General features: G+C 43.7%; 1 protein-coding gene across 4 annotated transcripts in view; it reads right to left on the bottom strand.

The window, feature by feature from the left end:
• The window catches only part of pikfyve (phosphoinositide kinase, FYVE finger containing), a 126,560-nt gene extending 115,547 nt beyond the window's left edge, over positions 1–11,013 (bottom strand). For all 4 annotated transcript variants that reach the window (XM_055637655.1, XM_055637657.1, XM_055637658.1 and 1 more), the window contains exon 1: positions 10,874–11,013. The gene's annotated coding sequence lies outside the window, so the exon portion shown is untranslated. The remainder of the gene's footprint in view (positions 1–10,873) is intronic.
• Positions 11,014–13,257: the final 2,244 nt, after the last annotated feature.

Raw genomic sequence — 13,257 nt, 5'->3', positions numbered from 1 at the left:
TTGGAGTCGATTGAAGGGGAAAAAACTAAAAAAAGTGTCCTGACCCAAAATGTCATCTCATCTGTCATGGGTGGTGAAAACTTATGGGTGAAATGTGTGTGTTGGTGGATGAAACTGGGTGGGTGAGAGGCATAAAAATAGGTGATGGGAGGGCAGGAAATGGGAAAGGGAGACAAAATTGTGAAGATCAAGGGAGGAAACGGTGACTATTCTACTCCATCCACAGATGCTAATCAATCTGCTGAGTTTTCCAGTAAACTGTTTATTGCTTCAGATTCCAGCATCTGCAGTCTCTCATGTCCCTACTATTAATATCCTAGACTTATCATTAAGATAAATCAGTTTGATAAGAGGTCCCAACCTGACATATCATCTATTTCTTCCATCGACGCTGCCTCGATAGTCAGTTTGCATATTTTTCTCCAACTAATCTAACCACCATTGTGCCCATAATTCAACATGGTAAAACAATGTTGGTTAAGTTCTCCAATCTCTTGGTGGTTTATGGATTGTTATAGTTCCAGAATATGTGAAAAGTAATTATAGAACCAGTTTATTGTAAGTAAACAGCACAATAGCTGTCATTATATCCCATATAACAGTGGTCCATGCAGCTATGCAAATACCCAAGTCAAAAGAGCAAATGCAAAACAATCTTCAATCTAATTAGTCAGTGATGGAGATCTTTTTTGTTCTATTCACAACAGCAGCGTATGTCACAACATTTCCCAAAAAGTAACTCACTATGTAAATGCACAAGAAAATTTAACAAGCAAGATAAACTAAATTTGGTTTAACTAAATTCTGCTCAAATATTTCCCTCGTCCTTTTTTGCAAAAAAAAGTACCAAATAGATGTAGTGCTTCAATTCATCAGACTTACCTTGACAGCAACTTCTTTCCACATAATCACCTCACAAAATGCAGCAATGTCAAGTAGTTAGACCATTAGCTTTTCATTCTAAATTTGCATCTTTCCAATTTAAAACAAAATACCTGGATTATGTCTTTAAAGATAACTGGTCAGAAATTAGAACTACTTTCTGAATTTCCCCTTTCCCTACATAAATCAAATAACAGGTGGCCCTCCACCTGTTAAGATGTAATCTGTACAAAAGGGACAGATTGCATCTTAAAAGGTGGGGGACCAGCATTCTGGCAGGCAGGTTTGACACTGCTACAAGGGTGGTTTTAAACTGAATAAGGGGGGTGGAGTGTCAAATGGGATAGTCGAGGATGGAGTTAAAGGGAAAGGGTTTCCTAAATGTGTGAGCAGAGAGACAGAGGGGTGTAAAATGAGGGTAGAAGCAATAGGTAGCAAGGTGAAAAGTAAAAGTGGCAGGCAGACAAATCCAGGGCAAAAATCAAAAGGGCCACTTTTCAACATAATCGTATAAGGGGTAAGAGTGTTGTAAAAACAAGCCTGAAGGCTTTGTGTCTCAATGTAAGGAGCATTCGTAATAAGGTGGATGAGTTGAATGTGCAGATCACAGAGACATGGCTCCAGGGTGACCAAGGCTGGGAGCTGAACATCCAGGGATATTCAATATTCAGGAGGGATAGACAGAAAGGAAAAGGAGGTGGGGTAGCGTTGCTGGTTAGAGAGGAGATTAACGCAATAGAAAGGAAGGACATTAGCTTGGAGGATGTGGAATCGATATGGGTAGAGCTGCGAAACACTAAGGGGCAGAAAACGCTAGTGGGAGTTGTGTACAGGCCACCTAACAGTAGTAGTGGAGTTGGGGATGGCATCAAACAGGAAATTAGAAATGCATGCATCAAAGGTAAAAGTTATAATGGGTGACTTCAATCTACATATAGATTGGGTGAATCAAATTGGCAAGGGTGCTGAGGAAGAGGATTTCTTGGAATGTATGCAAGATAGTTTTCTAAACCAACATGTAGAGGAACCAACGAGAGAGCAGGCTATTCTAGATTGGGTATTGAGTAATGAGGAAGGGTTAGTTAGCAGTCTTGTTGTGCATGGCCCCTTGGGCAAGAGTGACAATATGGTTGAGTTCTTCATTAGAATGGAGAGTGACATTGTTAATTCAGAAACAAGTGTCCTGAACTTAAAGAAAGGTAACTTTGAGGGTATGAGATGTGAATTGGCCAAGATAGACTGGCAATTGATTCTTAAAGGGTTGAAGGTGGATATGCAATGGAAGGCATTTAAAGACTTCATGGATGAACTACAACAATTGTTCATCCCAGTTTGGCAAAAGAATAAATCCGGGAAGGTAGTGCATCCATGGATAACAAGGGAAATCAGGGATAGTATCAAAACAAAAGATGAAGCATACAAATTAGTCAGAAAAAGCAGCCTACCAGATGACTGGGAGATTCAGAGTCCAGCAGAGGAGGACAAAGGGCTTAATTAGGAAAGGGTAAATAGATTATGAAAGAAAACTGGCAGGGATAAAAACTGACTGCAAAAGTTTTTATAGATATGTGAAGAGAAAAAGATTAGTTAAACAAATGTAGGTCCATTGCAGTCAGAAACAGGTGAATTGATCATGGGGAACAAAGACATGGCAGACCAATTGAATAACTACTTTGGTTCTGTCTTCACTAAGGAAGACATAAATAATCTGCCGGAAATAGCAGGGGACCAGGGGTCAAATGAGATGGAGGAACTGAGAGAAATCCAGGTTAGACGGGAAGTGGTGTTAGGTAAATTGAATGGATTAAAGGCCGATAAATCCCCAGGGTCAGATAGGCTGCATCCCAGAGTACTTAAGGAAGCAGCCCCAGAAATAGTGGATGCATTAGTGATAATTTTTCAAAACTCTTTAGATTCTGGAGTAGTTCCTGAGGATTGGAGGGTAGCTAATGTAACCCCACTTTTTAAAAAGGGAGGGAGAGAGAAAACGGGGAATTACAGACCAGTTAATCTAACATCGGTAGTGGGGAAACTGCTAAAGTCAGTTATTAAAGATGAGATAGCAGCACATTTAGAAAGTGGTGAAATCATTGGACAAAGTCAGCATGGATTTATGAAGGTAAATCATGTCTGACAAATCTTATAGATTTTTTCTAGGATGTAACTAATAGAATGGATAGGGGAGAACCAGTGGATGTGTTATATCTGGACTTTCAGAAGGCTTTCGAAAAGGTCCCACATAAGAGATTAGTATACAAACTTAAAGCACGCGGTATTGGGGGTTCAGTATTGATGTGGATAGCGAACTGGCTGGCAGACAGGAAGCAAAGAGTAGGAGTAAACGGGTCCTTTTCACAATGGCAGGCAGTGACTAGTGGGGTACCGCAAGGCTCAGTGCTGGGACCCCAGCTATTTACAATAACTATTAATGATTTGGACGAGGGAATTGAATGCAACATCTCCAAGGTTGCGGATAACACAAAGCTGGGGGGCAGCGTTAGCTGTGAGGAGGATGCTAGGAGACTGCAAGATGACTTGGATAGGCTGGGTGAGTGGGCAAATGTATGGCAGATGCAGTATAATGTGGATAAATGTGAGGTTATCCACTTTGGTGGCAAAAACAGGAAAGTAGACTATTATCTGAATGGTGGCCGATTAGGAAAAGGGGAGATGCAACGAGACCTGGGTGTCATGGTACACCAGTCATTGAAAGTAGGCATGCACGTGCAGCAGGCAGTGAAGAAAGCAAATGGTATGTTAGCATTCATAGCAAAAGGATTTGAGTATAGGAGCAGGGAGGATCTACTGCAGTTGTACAGGGTCTTCGTGAGACCACACCTGGAGTATTGGGTACAGTTTTGGTCTCCTAATCTGAGAAAATACATTCTTGCCATAGAGAGAGTGCAGAGAAGGTTCACCAGACTGATTGCTGGGATGTCAGGACTTTCATATGAAGAAAGACTGGATAGACACGGCTTGTACTCGCTAGAATTTAGAAGATTGAGGGGGGATCTTATAGAAACTTACAAAATTCTTAAGGGGTTGGACAGGCTAGATGCAGGAAGATTGTTCCCGATGTTGGGGAAGTCCAGAACAAGGGGTCACAGTTTAAGGATAAGGGGGAAATCTTTTAGGACCGAGATGAGAAAAACATTTTCACACAGAGAGTGGTGAATCTCTGGAATTTTCTGCCACAGAAGGTAGTTGAGGCCAGTTCATTGGCTATATTTAAGAGGGAGTTAGATGTGGCCCTTGTGGCTAAAAGGATCAGAGGGTATGGAGAGAAGGCAGGTACAGGATACCGAGTTGGATGATCAGCCATGATCATATTGAAAGGCGGTGCAGGCTCGAAGGGCCGAATGGCCTACTCCTGCACCTAATTTCTATATTTCTATGTTTCTACAAGATCAATTCCAATCTAAAATTCTGACTCTACTCAACAGCCCCCTGAGCAAGGGAAGTATTAGCATTACTGGTCATAACAGAAATGGATGTGAAGAAACTGCACAATACTCAGCCTAAAGAATACACTCATTATGCAATTGTATTGATCCCAGCCAGACTGAAGGTTATTTTACATGTAGAATTAAGAATGCTGATGGTCATTAGAAATCAATTTCCTTTTTCAGTTTCCCATTTGCAAAATCATCAACATCTTTTTGACACTACTTTCTTTGACAGATAGCTCTATATGGATTAACCAATGTTGGAAGTATTGTTAACAGCCAAGGCTACGTCAAGAAATACATTGCCTGGGTTACTCAAAATGAATTAAACATCCCAAAATTCAGGACAAGCTGTTCTGAACTGTTATGGTCTCTAATAAAACAAGATCTACAGCACCTGAACCTACGACTAGGTGTAAACCTATTATTGACTGAGAAGAAATCATCTTTGAAGGATGCTTGTTCACAATTATGGGGTTTTTTCCAGTTATATTTCAGCAGTCTTTGAATGTTTAAAAAAAACATTGTATGCTTGATAAAACACTGATACTATCAAAACCATATTTTACTCCACCTATTACTTCAAGTTATTATCAAACCAATTTCCCAAATCTTAATCCGTGGCTACACTTCTATTTCAGGATGTTACATTCTCAAAGTTCTGAAAATACACCAATTTATCGATAACATAAACCATTTTCATCACAAGCAAAAATTGCAATCAAAGTAAATACATCTTTTTGGGGCTTACCGGTTAACTGTTAATTTGAGACAGCACATACTGTAACAGAGCTAAACAAAATCATGTCCCCTAACTTATGTTGTGAATCTGACAATGCCATTAACGTGCATTCACAAAAGTTCCATATTTCTTTCAGGATATTTCTATGAAGTTTAGTGGGTTTAAAGGGAACTGACTTCAATCGCCTTCGCACCTAGTAAGATATATTAGACTGAAAAAAATCGATATTTTAGTCTGAGGAACAAGATATTGTGCATGTGAAGAGAATATTTTGGTATGAAGCTCTTGAAAAATACCCATGACTGACAAATAGCAAAAGTCTTGAAAAATATTTAGCTGTATCTCATCTTGAAGGTTCCTGACCTGAAATATCATCTGTCCATTTTCCATCACAGATGGTGCCTGACCCCTGAATTCATCCAGCAGTTTGATTTTTACTCAAGATTCCAGCACCTCAAGGCTGTGTGCTCAGCCCCCTGCTCTACTCACACTATACACAGGAGTGTTGCTCAACACAATTCCAACACCATTTTCAAATTTGCCAACACCACCACTCTTGCTGGATGAATTACAGATGACAATCAGTCAGAGTATAGGGGGAAGATCGATCAACTGACTGAATGATGCCAGAAAAACAAGCCAGCTCTCAAAAGCCAGCAGAACTGAGGTCCTGATTGTTTGACTTTAGAAGAGGAAGGCCGAGGATCCACAAACTTGTCTTTATCGATGTCACTGTGGTGGAGTGACATAAACTTTAAATTCATGGGCGTACACGTCTCTGAAGATCTATCTTGGACCCAGCATATTGATGCAATTGTAAAGGAAGCACATCAACACCTCTGCTTCCTTAGAAGATTGAGGAGATTCGGTACGTCAACGAATATTCTCTTGAACCTCTACAGGTGTACAGTAGAGAGCATATTGACTGGTTGCAACATGGCCTGCTTCAGCTACTTGTACACAAAGAAGATTGCAAAAAGTGGCGAACACTGCCAAATCTGTTATTGGTACTGACCCACCCCTACCATCAAAGGGATCTACAGGAGTCGCTGCCTCAAAAAGGCAATGAGCATCATCCTGGACCCACACCACCTTGGTTACGCTCTCATTTTACTCCTGCCATTAGGAAGGTAGTATAGAGCCTGTAAACCTTCAAGACGAGAGCCTGTGATGTCCAGGTTCAGGAGCAGCCTCTTCCCAACAACCATCAAGCGATTAAACACAACAACCTCCAACTAAGCTCCGAACTACATAGCCTTGGAGGATATTGTCCTTGCCCTTGCACTATTATTGTTTGTTTGCTTTTTTAAATACTGAATTCATTTTTGTTATTTATTACGGCATTTACAGAGTACTATGATTACATATGTGTGCTGCTGGGTTAAAGTAAGAATTTCATTGTTTCATTTCCGAACACATGACAATAAAACACTCTGACTCGTGACCTTCAGTCTCTTGTGTCGCGATTTTTCTCTCACTCTTTATATACAGTACCCTCCATAATGTTTGGGACAAAGGCCCATCATTTATTCATTTGCCTCTGTACTCCACAATTTGAGATTTGTAATAGGAAAAAAAAAAAATCACGTGGTTAAAGTGCACATTGTCAGATTTTATTAAAGGGTATTTTCATACATTTTGGTTTCACCAAATACAGCTGTGTTTATATATAGTCCTCCCCCCCCATTTCAGGACACCATAATGTTTGGGACACATGGCTTCACAGGTGTTTGTAATTGCTCAGGTGTGTTTAAATGCCTCCTTAATGCAGGTAGAAGAGAGCTCTCAGCACCTAGTCTTTCCTCCAGTCTTTCCATCACCTTTGGAAACTTTTATTGCTGTTTATCAACATGAAGACCAAAGTTGTGCCAATGAAAGTCAAAGAAGCCATTATGAGACTGATAATCAAGAATAAAACTGTTAGAGACATTAGCCAAACCTTAAGGTTACCAAAATCAACTGTTTGGAACATCATTAAGAAGAAAGAGAGCACTGGTGAGCTTACTAACCACAAAGGCACTGGCAGGCCAAGGAAGACCTCAACTGCTGATGACAGAAGAATTCTCTCTATAGCAAAGAAAAATCCCCAAACACCTCTATGACAGACCAGAAACACTCTTCAGGTGTGGATTTGTCAATGACCACTATCTGCAGAAGATTTCATGAACAGAAATACTGAAGCTACATTGCAAGATGCAAACCACTGATTAGCCGCAAAAATAGAATGGCCAGTTTACAGTTTGCCAAGTACTTAAAAGAGTGAGGAAATATTATACAAATAGAACCACTTGGATAGTGATTTTTATATAAGCTAGGTAATTTGCAAAAGAAAAGCTTAAGGTTTTCCTGAACCGAAATAAAGTGCAAACAGACACATACACACAGGCAAAGATGAATCAAAACATGGAGGCCTGAATGAGAACCTGCTTAGCTTAGGTTATTGTTTGGGGCAATTATAGCACTGAAAGAAAAATTGTATTTGATATGGCTTTGTGTTGAAGATTGGGAAGCTGAATAAGGGGCCTCTTCTTAGGCCATCTGCTCTGTCTCTATGGTACATTTTTGAGCTCTGAATGTGACATAAAGGTGAAGAGTTATGGCTTGTTTTGCTAGGTTTGAGAGAATTCAAGGCTGAGAGATGATAGACTGCAGTTAGCTTTGGCTGTGTACAATTATAATGTGTGATAAGGAATAAGATGCAAGTGAAAGAATAGTTGCTTTGAGAAATAATTAGATTGAGGGAGTAGTTTCTATAAAGGTTGAAACAGATGGAATTCTGATAATGGTCTGAGATGTAGTCTCTTGTGTTCTGCTGGTACATGAGATTGGAAACCCTACTTCCCGATAACAGGAAAGGCACCAAAGTCATTTTAAGTAAATTGACAGATTTACGACCCATGTATCTTTGGATGGGAGATGGAAATGTCTGTTTTGAACGTAGAAACTGCAATTCTGCAAACTTATATAATTAATGTTTTAAAGACATAGGTAATGGTATTTCAAAATGTGTAAAATTATAATAACACCAATTATGAAATGTATTGGCTTAATAGAAAGGTACACTTTAGACTTATAGAAATTGTTTAGATTTATAGAAATATATTTTCTCTTGGTATAGAAAGTGTGTATGACTTGTGTGATCGTTGTGTTATATACGTATCTTGTATTTTGAGGAATGGTCTTTCATAAGAGCCTACTGGGGTTTTGCTGTGTTGAAATAAAATAATTCTAAAACAGTTATAAAGCACAGGCAAACAAAGGCTGTAATGAGGCCAGGGAAGGGGGATCATGTGACTGATGTTGTAAATTACCAGAAGGACTCAGATGATTGGTTACTAGCTTGTCATACCCTCTGTATCTAAAATGTGTAATACCTATATAAATGCCATGAGTTTGTATCAAAGTTACTCCTCTCTGGACCCGCCCCAGAGCATCAGCTCTGTGTTGGAAGGTTCAAGAGACTAGTCTCAGCTGAATAAAGAATTGATTTTAACAGCAACAAGTGTTTGAGTCAAGTTGACTTTAGATTGAAAGAACTCAGTTTAACATTAGCAACCACAGAAAAAGGTCTTGTGGACAAATGAGACGAAGATTAACTTATATCAGAGTGATGGCAAGAGTAAAGTATGAAGGAGAGAAGGAACTGCCCAAGATCCAAAGCATACCACCTCAACTGTGAAACACGGTAGTGGGGGTGTTATGGCCTGGGCATGTATGGCTGCTGAAGGTACTGGCTCACTTATCTTCATTGATGATACAACTGCTGATGGTAGGAACATAATAAATTCTGGTGTATACACATCAAATCTGCTCAAGTTCAAACAAGTACCTCAAAACTCATTGGCTGACGGTTCATTTTACAGCACGACAATGATCCCAAACATACTGCTAAAGCCACAAAGAGGTTTTTCAAAGCTAAAAAATGGTCAATTCTTGAGTGGCCAAGTCAATCCCCTGATCTGAACCCAATTGAGCTTGCCCCCAAAACAAGCATAAGCTAAAGATGGCTGCAATACAGGCCTAGCAGAGTATCACCAGAGAAGACACCCAGCAACTGGTGATGTCCATGAATCACAGACTTCAAGTAGTCATTGCATGCAAAAGATATGCAACAAAATACTAAACATGACTACTTTCATTTACATGACATTGTTGTGTCCCAAACATTATGGTGTCCTTCCTGAAATGGGGGTGGACTATGTATAAACACTGCTGTAATTTTTAGAGTGAAACCAAAATGTATAAAAATGGCCTTTATTAAAATCTGACAATGTGCACTTTAACCACATTATTTTTTTCTATTACAAATCTCAAATTGAGGAGTAAAGGCAAATAAATAAACGATGGGTCTTTGTCCCAAACATTGTGGAGGGCACTCTATACGTGGAATTATTTACAATGGTTATCCAGCAGAAGAGGCAGTAAAATAAAAACTACAGATAGTGGATATCCGAAATAAAAACACAAAACATGCCATGCAGAGATGAGAAACAGTATTGGCATTTCAGGTCAAGAATTCCCAACGCTTTGTTTTTATTTTAAAGCATAAAATCTCCTTTTTAAAAGTCACTATTGTTGATGGCCAACTGCGAGGAGGCGGAGTAACTGGTCATGAGACTGGACCAGTCACATTATCTAGATGCTTGAATCTATTCCCGTGTTATTATTTATGTATGATTTGGTCTCGAGGCGAGATCTGTGCTGGATTCCGCCCACACTCCGACCACAGCCTTCATGCCAGGTGTAGAAGGCCAGCAAAGTTAGAGGGCAAGCCAAAGTTCAAGGGCGGAGAGCCACGGGTGGCAAGGAACAGGCAAGGGCCTTGCAGATGGAGACACCGCCACAACCAAAGATTATAGAGGAGCTCTATAATCTGTGGCCACAACGGGAGGGAGGAGGATAGGAGAGGGGGGGGGGGGGAGGAGGGGAGGGGGGGAGAGGGGGAGGGAGGGAGGGGGGGGGGGGGGGAGAGGGGAGGGGGGGGGGGGGGGAGGGGGGGGGGGAAGGGGGGGGGGGGTGGGGGGGAGGGGGAGGGGGGGGGGGGGGGGGAGCGTGGGGGGGGGAAGGAGGGGGGGGGGGGGGGGGGGAAGGAGGGGAAGGGGGGGGGGGGGAGGGGGGGGGGGGGAGAGGGGGGGGGGGGGGGGAGGGGAGAGGGGGGAGGGAGGGGGGGGGAGGGGGAGGGGGGAGGGGGGGGGGGGAGAGGGGGGGGGGGGGGAAGAGGGAGAGAGGAATGCAGATGGCAGCAGCAACGGCAGAGAGACAGAGAGAAGCAGCAGCATCCACAAACCAGCCCGGCAAACGCTCTCGGTCCCCAACCCGGGTCCAACCAACTGGTCATGAGACTGGACATTATCACATTATCTAGATGCTTGAATCTATTCCCGTGTTATTATTTATGTATGATTTGGTCTCGGGGCGAGATCTGTGCTGGATTCCGCCCACATTCCGACCCCAGCCTTCATGCCAGGTGACGAGGGCCAGCAAAGTTAGAGGGCAAGCCAAAGTTCAAGGGCGGAGAGCCACGGGTGGCAGGGAGCAGGCAAGGGCCTTGCAGATGGAGACACCGCCACAACCAAAGATTATAGAGGAGCTCTATAATCTGTGGCCACAACGGGAGGGGGAGAGGGGGAGAGGGAGAGGGAGAGGGGGAGAGGGAGAGGGAGAGGGGGGGGGGGGGGGGGGAAAGAGGGAAGTCCACCCGCGCAACGCCCCGGCCTCCCCTCCCCGCACCTTCCCTCCCTCCCTCCCTCCCTCCTTCTCTCCTCCTTCTCTCCCTCCCTCCATCCCTGCCCGTGGCGCTCACCTCGTCCTCACCAAAGATCTTTGGTCCCCACAGCGAGCGTGCGACGGACAGGACAGGACGAGGCCCCTCCCACTAGTCCGGGTGCGGCTAATCACAACATCCGCTGCCGCCACGGGTCCGGGTTCACACCGACTCCCGCCCGCCCACCCGCTCCCCCGCTATCAGCGCGCGCGAAACCGCCGCCGCAACCGCCGACCGCCCGCGCGCCGGCGTGCGCGTCACCGCCGTCAACTCCCCCCCCCCCCCCGATCCGACATGCGCGTGCACGGGCCTGCGCGATCCCTGGACGATGAACGAGTTGAAACGTTAACCCCACTTCTCTTTCACAAGAAGAAGGCTCTCGACACGAAACGTCACCCATTCCTTCTCTCCAGTGATGCTTCTGCCTGTCCTCGCTCCTACTTTTCCACACACTCCAGCTTTTAGTGTCTAATAGACAATAGGCGCAGGAGGAGGCCATTCGGCCCATCAAGCCAGCACCGCCATTCACCGTGATCATGGCTGATCAACCCCCAATCAATACCCCGTTCCTGCCTTCTCCCCATATCCCTTGATTCCGCTGGCCCTAAGCTCTATCTAACTCCTTTGAAACTCTCCAGTGAATCGGCCTTCACTGCCTTCTGAGGCATAGAATTCCACAAATCCACAACTCTCCTAGCGTGCACTTCTCCTCAGCTAACAATGATCTAATACATTTTCTCTTTTGATGTCTCGTTTTCACACTGCACACTTCCTGGTCTCTCCCCTGAAGAAATGTATCGACCAGAAAAGTACCACCTTCCTTCTCTCCAAAGATGCTGCCTGTCCCACTGAGTTAGTCTAGCATTTTGTGTCTATCTTCGGTGTAAACCATTTCATTTCTACACACGGGATATCCCGGCTCCGTTGTCGATGGATCAACGGCCAGACAGCAGGCAGGTGCTTCAGGCGAAGACAGACCTTGGCCAACTGGAGTGCAAAGTATTTTTTTTAAGTACGGGTGCTGAATATCTGAAATAAGAATAGAAAATGATGAAGGGTCTCGACCCGAAACATCATACCTTCCTTCTATCCAAAGAGGCTACCTGACCCGCTGAGTAACTCCAGTATTTTGTGTCTATCTTCGATAGAAAATGATGAAGCGTCCAACAACATCTGTGGAAAGAGAAACAGGTTTATCATGTTCCAACAGGAATGCATTCTTTTTGGTATTGCTATTGCTGCAATTTGTTGGCCAGGGCCCAGAATGAAAGTTCATTTGTGATATAAATAGATAATGATGAGACATTCATGAATGATGAACCTTGTCGTGGTCGGGGAGCTTGTGTGTCTCAGTGACCCCTGGAGCTATGCCAGCGGGAGGTTCATCTCCTGTTAGGGTCTCCTATGCTGGACAGGTCGAAGGGTAGAGGCGAGACAAAGAGCGATCCACTGGTCCTCCTGGTTGGAGGTTGAGCACAGGGCTAATAACCCTGTCTCGTAAAACAAATATGTTACGGAAACAGCAACTGAAGGAATCAACACTACTGTGCATGATGACTTCCAGGGCTATCGACAGATGCTGGGATGAATGTCAATGGTGAAAGCCAAAGAGAACCAGACAGCATCCCAAGAATAGCCCTGCACTGGACACCGGAAGGGAAAAGGACAAGAGGGAGACCCAAAGCCACCTGGCGTCGAACTGTTGAGGAGGAAATGGAAACAATGGACCTGACCTGGGGTAGTGTCCCGAAGCTAGCCCAAAACAGACAGGAATGGAGGACCTTTGTTGCTGCCCTACATGCCAGGAGGCATAATAGGCAGTAAGTAAGTAAGTTATGGGGCTGTCCCACTGTACATTATAATGTGGATAAATGTGAGGTTATCCATTTTGGTGGCAAAAACGGGAAAGCAGACTATTATCTAAATGGTGGCTGATTGGGAAAGGGGGAGATGCAGCGAGACCTGGGTGTCATTGGTACACCAGTCATTGAAGGTAGGCATGCAGGTGCAGCAGGCAGTAAAGAAAGCAAATGGTATGTTAGCTTTCATTGTAAAAGGATTTGAGTATAGGAGCAGGGAGGTTCTACTGCAGTTGTACAGGGTCTTGGTGAGACCACACCTGGAGTATTGCGTACAGTTTTGGTCTCCAAATCTGAGGAAGGACATTATTGCCATAGAGGGAGTGCAGAGAAGGTTCACCAGACTGATTCCTGGGATGTCAGGACTATCTTATGAAGAAAGACTGGATAGACTTGGTTTATACTCTCTAGAATTTAGGAGATTGAGAGGGGATCTTATAGAAACTTACAAAATTCTTAAGGGGTTGGACAGGCTAGATGCAGGAAGATTGTTCCCGATGTTGGGGAAGTCCAGGACAAGGGGTCACAGCTTAAGGATAAGGGGGAAATCCTTTAAAACCGAGA

Source organism: Leucoraja erinacea, chromosome 7 (genome assembly GCF_028641065.1).
Source record: "Leucoraja erinacea ecotype New England chromosome 7, Leri_hhj_1, whole genome shotgun sequence".
Taxonomy (NCBI): Eukaryota; Metazoa; Chordata; class Chondrichthyes; order Rajiformes; family Rajidae; genus Leucoraja; species Leucoraja erinaceus.
This window is presented reverse-complemented; position numbering and strand designations above follow the sequence as displayed.